The following is a 14,020-nucleotide window of genomic DNA, read 5'->3' as shown; positions in this document are numbered from 1 at the left end:
CTAATTATAATGTATTTGTTCTTCTAACATAATCTCAGTAAATATATGTTCTACATGGAGAGGCCACTTTTTATCACCCCCCTCTTGTGATTCATATGCCAACTAATTTAGATATCTCACATGGTAAGCTCAAGACACATTGAATAAACAAGTAAATAAGAATTGATATATAGGAGTTTCTTGTTTGTGTTGCCAAGTAGGTTTACTTATCTACATATACACATTAGAAAAATATTCCACAATTATATTTAAGAGATTCCCACAAATATTAAATGAATCTAATAAACGAAGGTAATATATAATCCGCTATCATACGGTAGTACATATACAGTGTAACTATATAGACATACAAAAAGCTAGAAGATCAAAGTAATGAGTTAGTAAACTTAGTGGTCACAAATAGGAATGGGTTAGTGCATGCTAAAATAGATGCTAGTAATAAAAAATTAGTCTACCAAATATAATGAGAATAAAATATGTTAGCAGAATCACAAAAAGAACATGCACTAAATTGCTTCAACTAGGCATCCATCTCTTATTGAGGTGGATCGGGAGGCAATCAATCTAGAGAGGGAACTAATTCAACATTCCCAAAGTGACCATACCTACAAACAGTCATGACTGTCGATACCACCTTTGGAGTGAAGCGAACTTCCAAAGCACTTGCCTCCTGTTAAAAGCCTTCCCAGTTCAGGTATTGAGAGTGTGTGTGATCACCTCCCAACCATGATCATTGGCGGAATGACGATACATATTCCCAAGCATAAATTGTCCAAACACAAGATCACATAACTCATCCACATAGTCTTCATCCCACCTTCTCAAGTCCGCAGCCATCTTAAACAACAACACACACATCTCATATGCAAATATTACAATTACTACACACAAATCCCAATACTGTTAGAGGAACAAATATTGAGCATAGGACCCATATTGAAATAGTAAATACAATATGAAAGTTCAAATATGTGTATAAAATACCCTTGAACGTTTAGACCCCCAAATACAAAATAACCAATTCAAGCTTTATGACAAACAACAAGTGTGCGGAAAATGAACATAAGCTATAAACAGAATTGGAAAACAATCTAAGTCAATTATAAATCACATCCACAGCAGAAAATAAAAGGCAAAGATAAAGGGAAGAGAGATGCAAACACAAGGACGACACACCATGTGTTATCGAAGAGGAAACCGAAGCCGTCGGCGTAAAACCTCTCCGCCGCCCTCCAAGCGGTCAATAATCCACTAGAAAATGTAGTTGGGATACATAAACAGCAATAGACCCTCCAAGCCTAATCTACCTGATGTACCTAAGCCCTTAAAGCTTCTTGCTCCAACGAGATTGCGTCGAACCTTTTTCTTTTCTAGCTTACCGGATTCCGCTATTAGACCATAGCATCCGCCATCCTTGGCATCTTCCAATGCTTCCCAAAACTCCAAAAACACTCAACACTCTAAATGGGTGTGGGTAGTGTTTGGATAGAAATCTCCTCTCAATAGGTATGACAATGAGAGAGGGAATGAGAAGAGACTACAAAGGTTTCTCTCTAAGAATAAGTAGCTCTCTCTAATTGGGTGGGTGTTTTGAAGAAACCTCTCTTAGAGTTTTTCTTTCTAAATAGCCACACATATTTTGTGGGAATGAGAGGTATTTATACTGGTGTGAGAATGGAATGCAAAGAGTCAATTTTTCCAAAACAAGGCTGGCTGGCGACTTGACCTCGCGACTTGACTGAGTCGCAAGTTCAAGCCGCGAGCTAACTGAGTGGCCAGTCTGGATTTTTGTCCTATAGTGCTCCAACTGGCTTGACTGTTCAGCTCCCCTGCACGCTCTGCACGTGTGCAACTTTTGGCGGCTTGCAAACCGCGAGCTTCCCGCGAGATCCAACCACAAGTCCCTGCTTCACTGCACAGTCTTGAGCATTTCTTCACACTCTCTCACACACTACCCTTACATGATTCCCACTTAAATACAAGGTTTCTAAGTGCTGTATTACAAGCAAATTTGTCATGGAATAAAGCCAACACATAGTTGATTAAATTCAACCTTACAATCTCCCCCTTTGGCTATTCCATGACAAAACACCCTAAAACAGACTCTAGACTTAAACGTGAGTTTGGGAACAATGGCAAAACTCACTCACAACTAAATCTGGAAGCTGTGAAGCACTTGAATCATATGAACATGAGTCTCCTGAAACACAACAATACACCATGATCATTGTATGCAGAAAAGCATGAAACGGAGCTAAAAAACAAACCATGGCTAGATCAACAAAGCAATCACTACAAGGTGGTGACCACAATGCTCATTCACACTTGGAATGAACACTAGGACATACAAGCTAACAAGCTCAATGCAAGTCTCTTGCATGCCAAACACTCAACCAAGGCATAATATACTAAGTATATGCATCTAGGAACAATCCTACAAGGGCACAAGGGTGACAGTACTTAAAAACAAAATGCAAGACATTTAGATAGAAGTACTGATTTAAACAAAATATAAAAGGCTGCATAAAGCATGGTACAAACCATAAAGCCTACAAATAATGCATAAAACATTAACCCTAAAAGCTTACAAAAGCATATGGGTACAAAACACAAAATACTGAATATAAGCTTAAACAACATAAACTAAAAGTGCTTAAAGTTTCTCCCCTTCAAAGTGATGAGAGGCTGTGATGCACTTGGAACATATATACTTGTAACCTGAAACACTTGCACAAAACACATTAGACCCTCAAGGTAAAGCAAGTAATAAAAGGACAAGTATAATGTAACAAGTAAATTGCGATCAAGTAAACATGATATGAAACATGTGAGCAACTTGATCATATACCAAAACAGTCATATAGAAATGACTACAATGATCACATAGCAAAGCAAATGATCATCCGAACATGCATTCAATGGAGCACAATAACATAGGGATATATGCATGTCCAAAACAAAAACATGATGTGATGAGAACCACAAAACATAGCTCAAAGCACCATAAAGCCAACAAGAAAACAAACAGAACAAAGTTTTCTTATGAACTCAAAGTCTTCTCCCCTTTGGTATATGCATCTCCCCTATAGAATAACTCTCCCCCTACAAATATGCATGAGAAATAGAATTTCTCCCCATAAGTATGTGCACAAGAGTCATATAGAAATGACAAAATACTTCGGTATACTCTCTAGAGTATACTCTCCCCCTTTTTGTCAGGAATAGACAAAGGGTCAAGGAGAAATGAGGGCAAGAGATGAAGGAACGAACAATGATAATGATGCATGAGGGGTGTGAGATGAATGAGAAAATGAAGCTCAAATCAAAGACAAAGTAAAATGCTACAGAGCATAAGGTAGACATGACAAGCTAGGATGAAAAAGCAAGGTCAAGACCAATGTATGACAAGGGTAGCAAAGGTGTGTGCAAGAGGTGACTAAGTGCAATGCATGACCAATGCATGAAAAATGCACATGTGGGGCAAGGTGTGTTAAATACACAACCAATGAACCAAACATGTTCCTAATGAGGAAACATGAGAAACCCCAAAATTTGGTACTCATTGGAGTCCAAACAAGCGAGAAAATGTCATAGAGGCATTTTATCAAACACCTAGCATGCACCCTATGAACAATAATGTGAAACAATGTATGAACATCATGAAATTCACCCTTAATACATGTTCTTTTTGCCACAAGGGGTCAACATCCAATGCAAATCAACAAAAGAAACCAATCCCATGAAGAAATTTGACAAAAATTAAGTTTTCCCAACTCCTATGATAAAAATCCCAACCAAGAGTACAAAACTCTCCAAAACATAATCCAAGGATCAAAAATAATGAAAAGAATTTGTAATTACCTTAGAAATGTTAATGGAATGAAAAATCATTCAAATTGGTTGGGTTTTGATGTAAAAATATTGAAAGAGGGGGTTTAGAGAGGATGGGAGAGGTTTAAAACAAGTTTCCCACAATAAGCCCTTTAAAAAGCTGTTTCTGGGCATTTCGCGACTGGGCGAGTCGCGAGGTTCAGTCGCGAAAATTTTCACGAGTCACGAGTGAGTCGCGAGCAAGCCGCGAGTCGCGAGTTTTAGTCACGAAAATTTTCGTGAGTCGCGAGTGAGTCGCCAAAAGCTTCTAGATGAGCTCGCGACTGGGGTTTCGCGACTGGTGAGTCGCTAGCTGAGCCGCGAAAAACTCTGACACCTGTTTTTCAATACAGAACATGTTTAAATAATGAAAAACAAAGTAAACACTAAACATGAACACAAAGAGTGATAAAAATCACTTCCAAAAACATATAAAATGATCAAAAATCTTTTTGGATTGAACTATATATGATTGAGCACACACACATCACATTTAGACAAGTACAATCTAACAAATGAATATGACATTCATTGAACATTAGGCATGTGTGTTGTGTGTGTGTGTATAAAATGTGGAATAGTCCTTAGTCTAGAGTGAAGTTTCAATGATCAATTCAATCAAGTCATACACAACTAGTACTAAGTCAAGTGGTCTATCTCAATTATAGAAATGAACATATATGACCTCCCACAAGAAAAGGATTACATAAAATTGAAGCTTTTCATTTGGCTTCTTACAATTCATATCATTTGATCATTTTGAATCAATACAACTCATTTTGAGCAATACATCTCATTTTTGAGATTGATGCCTGAAATTTTTGATATTTCAATTTGATGAACAAGCCTTTGGCTTTTGGGCATCATACATTTTCAATACAAGTCGCTTTCCCTTTTTCCTAGTCAAATACTAGTATGTGCGACGGCTTTTGTAGCTCATTATCTCTTTTCATTTTGAGATTTACATTTATTGAGCTCTTTAAGCAATAAAAATAAAAGAGTGGGAAGAGATATAAGCACAAGTCTATGCAAGTATCAAAACCAACATGACTATTGACTAATCATTCATGACAAGCTTGAAGATTGATTTACAACAATCACACAAAGATGTCAAGATTTTTCCCACAAAGATATAAGTGCAAAAATAACAAGCTAAGCTCGTAAATGCACAAAGCCATTTGTACAAAGATACAAGGCCAAACTCACATGTGATATGTGCTCAAACATATACGATCAAACTTTTTGAAGTTTTCACTTTTTATGTGGTTTTGGATTTTTTACTCACACAAAGCAAAAAAAATAAAGATCAAGAACAAAACAATGCATACAAATAAATGCAAGATGCACAAAATGCATGATGATATGACATTTAATGCATGAAGGGTCCTACAAAGATCGAAAGAATTAGATCAAGGACCAAAAAGAGCACAAGCTCAACCATATGAACCCTTCCTCATCCAAACGGAACGATTGTTTGGAATGAGTGTCTCAAGAGAAGCGAGACGAGGGTTGGAAGAATGAGAACCGGAGATGCACATAGTCAAGGAGTTAAGAGCATTAAACATTTTCTTTAACAACATGCTATTTTCACTCAAAATCGGTTTACTCTTTTCCAGCATCTTTCCAGCATCTTTCCATCATCACATGGTTTGACCCAACAATTTCATCAAAGTTTAGATCAATCTTGTTTTCTTTGGCAAGCTTCATGATTTGTTCTTTGAAGACGAAGCATTTTTGTATTGGGTGGCCAATGATGCGATGATATTTGCAGTAGTTAGGGTCATCAACTTTCCCCATATCTTCTGGTCGCCTGCATTCTGGCAATTCAATTAGTTTTAATTGCAATAGTTGTTCTAAGATATTTGGCACATCTTCATCGGAGAACGGATATACTTTTTGCTCACGTTCCTTAAAGGTCAGGCGATGCACTTCGTTCTTTTGCCATCCTTCAAGCCGTTTTTCATTTGCTCCTTTTCTTGGAACCTTGACTTCGGCAATGTTAACAACCATTGGGTCTTTGAGGCTGACTTTTGCATTCCTGTCATTCCTCCTTACTTCCTTTATGCTTTCCTCAAGTATGGGAAGGTTTGTACTTCCACGGCTAGCAATGCTCAACTCCATGTCATGGGCACGAGTTGCTAACTCTTCAAATGTTCGGGGCTTTATCCCTTGAAGGATGTAAAGAAGTCCCCAATGCATGCCTTGGATGCACATTTCTATAGCAGATATTTCAGAAAGTCTATCTTTGCAATCTAGACTCAAAGAACGCCACCGATTGATATAATCAACGACGGGCTCATCCTACCACTGTTTAGTATTGGTAAGCTCCATCATGCCTACCGTATGCCGTGTGCTGTAGAATCGGTTGAGAAACTCTCTTTCTAGTTGTTCCCAACTATCGATTGACTTAGGTTCTAAGTCTGTATACTAATTAAAGGCATTTCCCTTGAGCGAACGGACAAATTGCTTTACAAGGAGGCTTCCTTGAGTCCCTGCGTTCTCACAAGTTTCTACAAAGTAAGCAATGTGTTGCTTAGGATTTCCTTTGCCATCAAACTGCAAGAACTTGGGGGGTTGATACCCATTTGGCATTCTCATGTTGTCGATATGCTTTGTGTAAGGTTTTGAATATGTAAGAGAACTTGTAGAAGAACCTCCATATTGTGCTCGGATGGTATTTGTTATCATGTCTTGTAATTGTTGGACTGACAACGAAGCAACTGAAGTAGATTGTTCTCGTCGGGGAGTGTTTTCAATTTCTCTCCCTTCGTCATCCTTTGCAGATGTGAATTTATGACCATGGCTTGATTCACCAAGATCTTGTACTTCGAGTTTGTTCATCAAAGTTGCAATTTGGAGGTCCTTATCTTCAAGTTCTTTTGTGAGAATGACAACTCTTTGTTCCATTTCAGCCATCTTTTCTTCCATGGTAGAGGTGTTAGTCATCATGACTGACACAACTTCCCAAGATGATGGAGAAGAAAGTGATTTGATGTGAGCACGTGAAATCTCATCTTTTGGGTTCCCTTTGATGGGAGAGAAATCGTGCGACCAACTTCTTGTGTAGGAAGAAGGGGATTTACCCCCATACTTGAGGTGTTCCAAGGTGGAGACGTCCTTGTTGATGACATTGTTTCTTGTAAGAGGGTCTAAGGAGATGATTGTCTGGACTTTGGCTTCCTTGGTTGTTTGATATTGAAGTTGATTGTTTGCTTTGGGTTGGCTACAATTGATTACACCAATGCAGTTGTTGGTGGTAGCCGTACCAAGTTTAGTTGAAGCAGCTATTGTTGAAGCTTGAATGTTCTTGCTAGAAGCCATTGAAGTAGGCAGCAAGATGATGTTGATTTCTTTCTTTGAAGGAGAATGAGATGGGAGGCAGAGATGTCCCACCGGGCGTGCCAGAATTTGTAAGCGACTAAATTTCTCGTTTCGAAATAAGTCGAACAAGTGAAATAGTTTCACGAATGCGAATTTGTATTAATGATTGTGTGGTACAATTCTCTGTGATTACAAAAGAGTTATCCTCTGATTCGATCTCCTTAAAAGACTTGTTGATTAGATTTGTAGTAATGTGATTTTGATTTGAACACAAAATATCCTTCAATTTGGTTGAGGGATGGATTGAAGATTGCTGAAACGGAATTACAATGAATCTCTGGCTATGAGCTTGTTGGAAATCCTTTGTTCTTCACGTTCTTCGTGTTCTTTGTGTGTTCTTCGTCTTCGAAGGTTTGTTGTGGAAGTTCTCCGGGGCTTTAGAGGCTTGAATCCGTGGAGCTTCACTGATTTGTGGTTGTTTGAGGTTTCTGGAGGCTTTTGAGCTTGATTCTAGTGAACTTTGAGATCTAGACAGATAGTTTGGATGATTCTGTTTCGAATGTTCTTTGTATTTGAAGATTTGTGGTGGAAGTTCTTCGGGGCTTTGGAGGCTTAAATCCGTAGAGCTTCACTAATTTATGATTTGTTGATGTTTTTGGACCTTTGAGCTTGATTCCCGCAAACTTTAGGATCTAGGCAGATGGTTTGGATGATTCTGCTTCGAATGTTCTCCGATTTTGGGGTTGAAGTTCTTGAAGTTCCTAGAGGCTTCAAGGCTTGATTCCAGCAAAGCTTTTTCACATCTCAATTCTGGTCCTCCTAAATGTCTCAGGAAGGCTTCTATTTATAGGAGTTTGGGGTTGGGTGAGCGACACGTGGCGGAGCTTGATTGGTGACACATGTCACAGCCTGATTGGTCCGCTTAAGTCATCACTTACACGTGCTGGACTGCTTGAGTCATCGCTTACACGTGCGAGGCTGCTTGTGTCATCGCTTACACGTGCGAGGCTGCTTGAGTCATCGCTTACACGTGCGTTGATGTGTGATTGGTTCTTGTGTGACACTTGACAAATTTCTGTTGGCTTCTGAATAGTGATAGCAAAACCTAGCAGCAATACATGGTGCTCTGTAATTGGCTGTATTTTGTGGACTTGGTAATGTGACGTGTCAGCTTGTGATAGGTCGGGAATTTTCCCTCTCTACACCAAGTTTACCTAAGAACTTTGGAGGTGTAAAAATGGTGGAAAAGAGGGCTGCAATTGTTGTTTGGAGAGGGGATTTCTAAATAAAAAGAGAGAAAAACCATTATCGGACTATGTAGTTAAATAATTATATGCTTTAAGCATTTTATATCATTTAGGGATTTCAATGTATATACGCTCAGGGACATATATAGATATGCCATAACAACATTCATTAAGCACATACTCAACTTTTCTATAACTACCAAGTTAATTAAAAATCTAAATGTAGTTACATCCATCATAGGAGCATATATTTCTTCATGATCAAAACTAGGTCTTTGCGAGAAACCTTATGTTATAAGTCATGTTTTGCACTTCATAATTTCAATTTGTTTTCGTACAAATAACAATTTTGAATTTATCTGTTCTAGTCCAAATGAGAAAAATTAAGGTATTTTTTTCTCCATTCTATTTTATTTGAAATCAAGTCAAATTCATTTTTTGTTAAAAAAAAAAAAAAAAAGGTTTTATTTATTATTATTATTATTTTCTTTTTTTGCAAAAAATGCTATTTCAAAATCATACTTAGTTTATGGATAGTTTTACTTTATTTCATATTTCATGTGTAACATCATTTATAGAAAAGTTTTCCCCCCTTCTTTTATGAATTTATTAAACTAGTACACTATTAGAATCTATTATGAGACTATAAATTTATTGATTTATGTATTATTTAACTTTTATCCTTTTAAGTGTTTTCTTAAAAAAAAATATATATATATATATATATATATTCAAGAAAAGATGTTCCAAAGTATGTTACTTTCATCCTGACTTTTCAAAGAATAAGAGTCATTCCAAGTTGACCTGACTTGTCAAAGACAAGATTAAAATCATAGAAATAACAAACTCTTTTAGTCCAATATATAAATTTTTGTCCCATACTTGACCGAATTTGTTGCCAATATTTCAGCTTCTATTTAATTTCCAGTCTATCCCACGAGAAGGGGTGAATTATTAGCGCCGTTGGTAGAATTCCTCTTCGGGGTAGGACGTCGACACAAGGCCCACCCTCACGTGACTCTGAAGAAAGAGTTTTTATTTTATTATCTAACTTTCTTCCTCCATCTATAATTGAAATCCACCCATAACTTAGACTTTATACATAATTGGAATCTAAATGTAAAATTTCATCCTTCTTTGAAAAGAAAAAGAAAATTCCAAGATAGTTCCCATAGTCTGTCGCCCCTTTTCGTGTACTTGAAGTTGAGAAAACCTTGAGAATTGAATGAGAATTTTGTTTATCCACACAAAGAGTCATTCTTAATTGTCGGGCATACATGAAGTGATGTTCAGCTTGGTCATAACATGTTAGTCCATTATTGGTTTTTATTATAAACTTTTTAAATTTGAAGATTTAATTTGAAATCGTCTTAAACTATAATGGAATTGTGCCATTTATTTAATTATTTAATAAATGATAGCCACTTAAAGTAAAATGAGTGTAGGTGTAGCCACTTAAAGTAAATTATATTAACAATCATAATGTATTATAACTAATCATGTGACATAATTAATTCATATGAGATCACTAAGTAGCTGTTAGGTTTTTTTGCTTCTTTTTTTTTTTTTTTTTTTTTGGGATATATTGATAATTGAGGTGGAAAATTTGAACCATGTTTGTTGAAAACACTATAAAATACTAATCAATTAAGTTTTAAGAGTTATGGGCTTTATGAGGACTAATTTCATAACTTCATGTTATGATGCTACTATGCTAGATTTTTTTTTTTTTTTTTTTTTTGACAAACTGGCCAATAGTGATAATTATAAGGAGTTAAGGATGATAGATTGAAAGCAGATGCAACCTGATGCAATTCATTCGCTTTCACTCACAAATTTTTTTTACATATTTTACTTTTTAAATTTTCTTTAATATTTAATAATTAAAATTAAAAATTACTTTTTTAAACTTTTAATCCCAACCATAAATTAGAAATATTTAAGGAATTGAACCTTATATGAATCCAAGGACCATTTAACTTGAAAGTATACGGTTTCCAAAAAAAAAAAAAAAAAAAGAACCTACAGCGGACGTGTTGACCAAGTCAAAATGATAAAAAAAAAAATAATATATATATATATATTTTTTTAAGAAACAAAATACAGTCAGTTAAAGAGAATTTTTTTTTTTTTTTTTTTTTTTTTTTTTTTTTTTTTTTTTTTTTTTTTCATGTCTTCGAAATACGTACGACATCTATAAATATTTCATTCATTCCTAGGTCTTTCCATCCAACTGACCTTCATTCAACCATGGCTCTCTTCCGCACACGTTCTAGCCTTCATCAAGCTCAAAAAATCCATTCTCTCCTTCTAAATCAGCTCTCTATCTTCTTTTTATTGTCACTTCCCCATGCCAAATCAATTCACTTCAACTTCCCTAGTTTCCAACCAAATGAAAGCAACTTAACCTTTCAAGGCGATGCATACGCTGACACAGAAGGTCTCCAAATCACAAAGAATACACGCACCCGCTTAGTCAATTCTAGTGTTGGTCGTGTTTCATTCCATAAACAAGTGTGCTTTTGGGATAACAGCACGGGGAGGATTACAGACTTCGTCACTCACTTCTCCTTTATCATTCAAGTAATTAATGGTACAGGAACAATCACAAACCAAACAAATACGCTGTCCGGCGAAGGACTCTCCTTCTTCATTGCACCATTTGAGTCCAACATCCCTAACAATTCAGCCGGGGATACCTTGGACTGTTTAGTAATGAGTCCGCTCTCAACGACACTCAAAATCAAATTGTTGCAGTCGAGTTTGACACTCACCAAAACCTTGATTTTCCTGATCAAAGTGATAATCATGTAGGAATCGATGTCAATTCAATTGTCTCAAAGACATACGTCTCATTGAGTAGAAGCTTTAAACGTGGCTCAACAGTGGAATAGTGGATGCATGGGTAAGTTATAACTCAACAACCAAGAATCTAAGCGTGTTCCTTACTTTTGCAGATAATCCAGTCTTCAGCAGATACTCTAGTAGCCTTTCATATATTGTTGACTTGAAGACTATCTTGCCGGAATGGGTTAGAGTTGGTTTCTCCGCTGCAACAGGTGCTTTGGTCGAGTCACATACAATACTTTCCTGGTCATTCAGTTCAAACTTGGAGCCTAAACATAGGTTTACTCAGCCAAACAAGATGAAATATGGTGGTACTACTCATCCAAACAAGACGGTAGATGGTGACCATAAAAAGAAACCAGGTTTGTGGATTGGTCTGGCAGTGGGTTTGGGTGTAGTGAGTTGTGCATTAGGTCTACTTTGGTTCATATATTGGAGAAAAAGGACTAGTCAGAACACAAAAGACCATTTGCGGAATAATGCATGTATGGATGATGAATTTGAAAAAGGAACTGGGCCAAGAAGTTTCACCTATCAAAGGAGGAAAGCTTGGAGAGGGAGGATTTGGAGGAGTTTACAAGGGTTTGTTAAGTGAATCTAATGTAGATGTTGCAGTTAAGAGAGTCTCAGAAGGATCAAAACAAGGAAGAAAGGTGTACATATCAGAAGTGAAGATCATTAGCCGTTTGAGACATAGGAATTTGGTTCAACTCATTGGTTGGTGCCATGAGCATGATGAATTACTTCTTGTATATGAGTATATGCCTAATGGAAGCCTTGATTCTCATCTATATGGAGCAAAGACTACTCTAACATGGCCAGGAAGGTATAATGTAGTACAGGGATTGGCTTGTGCATTGTTATACCTTCATGAAGAATGGGAACAATGTATTGTCCATAGAGATATAAAGCCCAGCAATATCATGCTGGACACAAATTATAATGCCAAGCTTGGTGATTTTGATCTCGCGAGACTTGTAGACCATGATCTGGGCTCAAAAACTACTATTTTGGCAGGCACCATGGGCTACCTTGCCCCAGAGTGTGCCACAACTGGCAAAGCTTCTAGAGAATCTGATGTCTATAGTTTTGGGATAGTTTCCCTTGAGATTGTATGTGGAAGAAAGCCAATTGAACCACAAACAGAACCAAACAAGGTAAATCTTGTAGAATGGGTGTGGAAGCTCCATGGAAAAGGCCAACTCTTTGAAGCAATTGATTATAAGTTAAATATGGAATTTGACGAGGAGCAAATCCAATGCTTGGTGGTAGTTGGATTATGGTGTTGCCATCCTGATCCCGCTAGTTGACCCTCTGCAAGGAAAGTGTTAAATGTTCTTAATTTTGAAGCTCCTTTGCCCAACCTTCCATCAAAGTTGCCAGTGTCAAAGTTTGGGTCTCCAATGCAAAAATATAAGTTCTCCAATACATCACCTTCTCTCATGGGGTCAAAAGATCAAGCCCAATGTTCATGTGGTAGTAGCTCTACTAATTTGTCTACATCAGATGGCCCAAGCAAACCTCTTCCATGTTCAGGCAAAGTGGATGCGCAATTAGCTTCAATTGTGAATTGATATGTATGACTATTTAAACATTTTTGCAGAAAAAAAAAAAAAAAAATGGCATGAATGCATGCATCATAAATGTAAACTTTTGAAAAGAGTTTTAATTTCCTAATTAGTTTGAAAAGTGAGATAGTACTTTTACAAATAGTTGGTATGGATCATTATCAAACACACCGCATCTGCTACAAAATAATTCAATTTGAACCCGTCAGTTATAAGACCTTTGTTATTCTTACTGGATAGAAAATGACCACATGGGCATCACATGAACCAAAACAGGTACATGGGTGGTGTAATATATATATACGGCCAGGTCAGGGGGTTCATTTGAACCCCTGGCCTTAAGGTAAAGCCGCCGCTGTATATGTTCAAGTGATCATTCTTCGTGCAAAAAAAATGACGAAGGTTTAATATATAGAAGGCCAATTTTCTAGCACAAGGGTGTGTTTGATAATGACCCATACCACATCCCTTTTCATAGTGCTGTTTATGTGTCTATCTCCGCCATTTGTATATAGTCCGATTCTGCAAATACCAATCACTATTTGTCATGTGCCTCTGCAATCAAACAAGCAGTTCCATTGCTGCATAATCATATTAGAATCTATAATCTGTCGTATAAGTCTCAATTTTGTTATGAATTCAGCAATAGTTCTTTATAAGATTTTATTTTGTGATAACGTACATTCATCATTCATGTATCTAATTATTCTTGTTAGGGTAACTCGGTTTAAGGGTAGGCGGTATAAACATTAATTATTGAAATGAACTTCAAAACAAGAGCGGATGCATGCGCATGACATGCATCCCAAATGGCCAATATTTACTGTTGATATAAAACAATCCAAACCCTGTGCAAAATTAAAATAAAGAAAACGGTGGTTCTTTGTAGACCTCATTTTAACCCTCTTGCTTTGAAACTTCCACTCGTACAAAGTCACCCGAGTCAACTTAGACACCTATTTAAGTCTCAGTGCTCCTGTGGTCCATTTCTTCCATTTTCAAGTTTAAAAAATGTTCATTCATTCATTACAAATAATTAGTATGCAATTCAATGCCGTGTTGGTAACTTTTTTTGTGTGTTTAAAACTATGACTCAAATTAACATATACTGCAGTAAACTGCAATCTAATAAATAACTTAGTCGTATTTGAGGCGACTACCCTCCTA

General features: G+C 36.8%; 1 pseudogene; it reads left to right on the top strand.

Annotated features, from left to right (window-relative positions):
* Positions 1-10,688: 10,688 nt before the first annotated feature.
* Positions 10,689-12,859, top strand: LOC115980836 (annotated as a pseudogene).
* The last annotated feature ends 1,161 nt before the right edge of the window (positions 12,860-14,020 follow it).

Source organism: Quercus lobata, chromosome 3, assembly GCF_001633185.2.
Source record: "Quercus lobata isolate SW786 chromosome 3, ValleyOak3.0 Primary Assembly, whole genome shotgun sequence".
NCBI classification, from domain to species: domain Eukaryota; kingdom Viridiplantae; phylum Streptophyta; class Magnoliopsida; order Fagales; family Fagaceae; genus Quercus; species Quercus lobata.
Note: the sequence above shows the minus strand (reverse complement) of the source record. Positions and strands in the feature narration are given on the sequence as shown.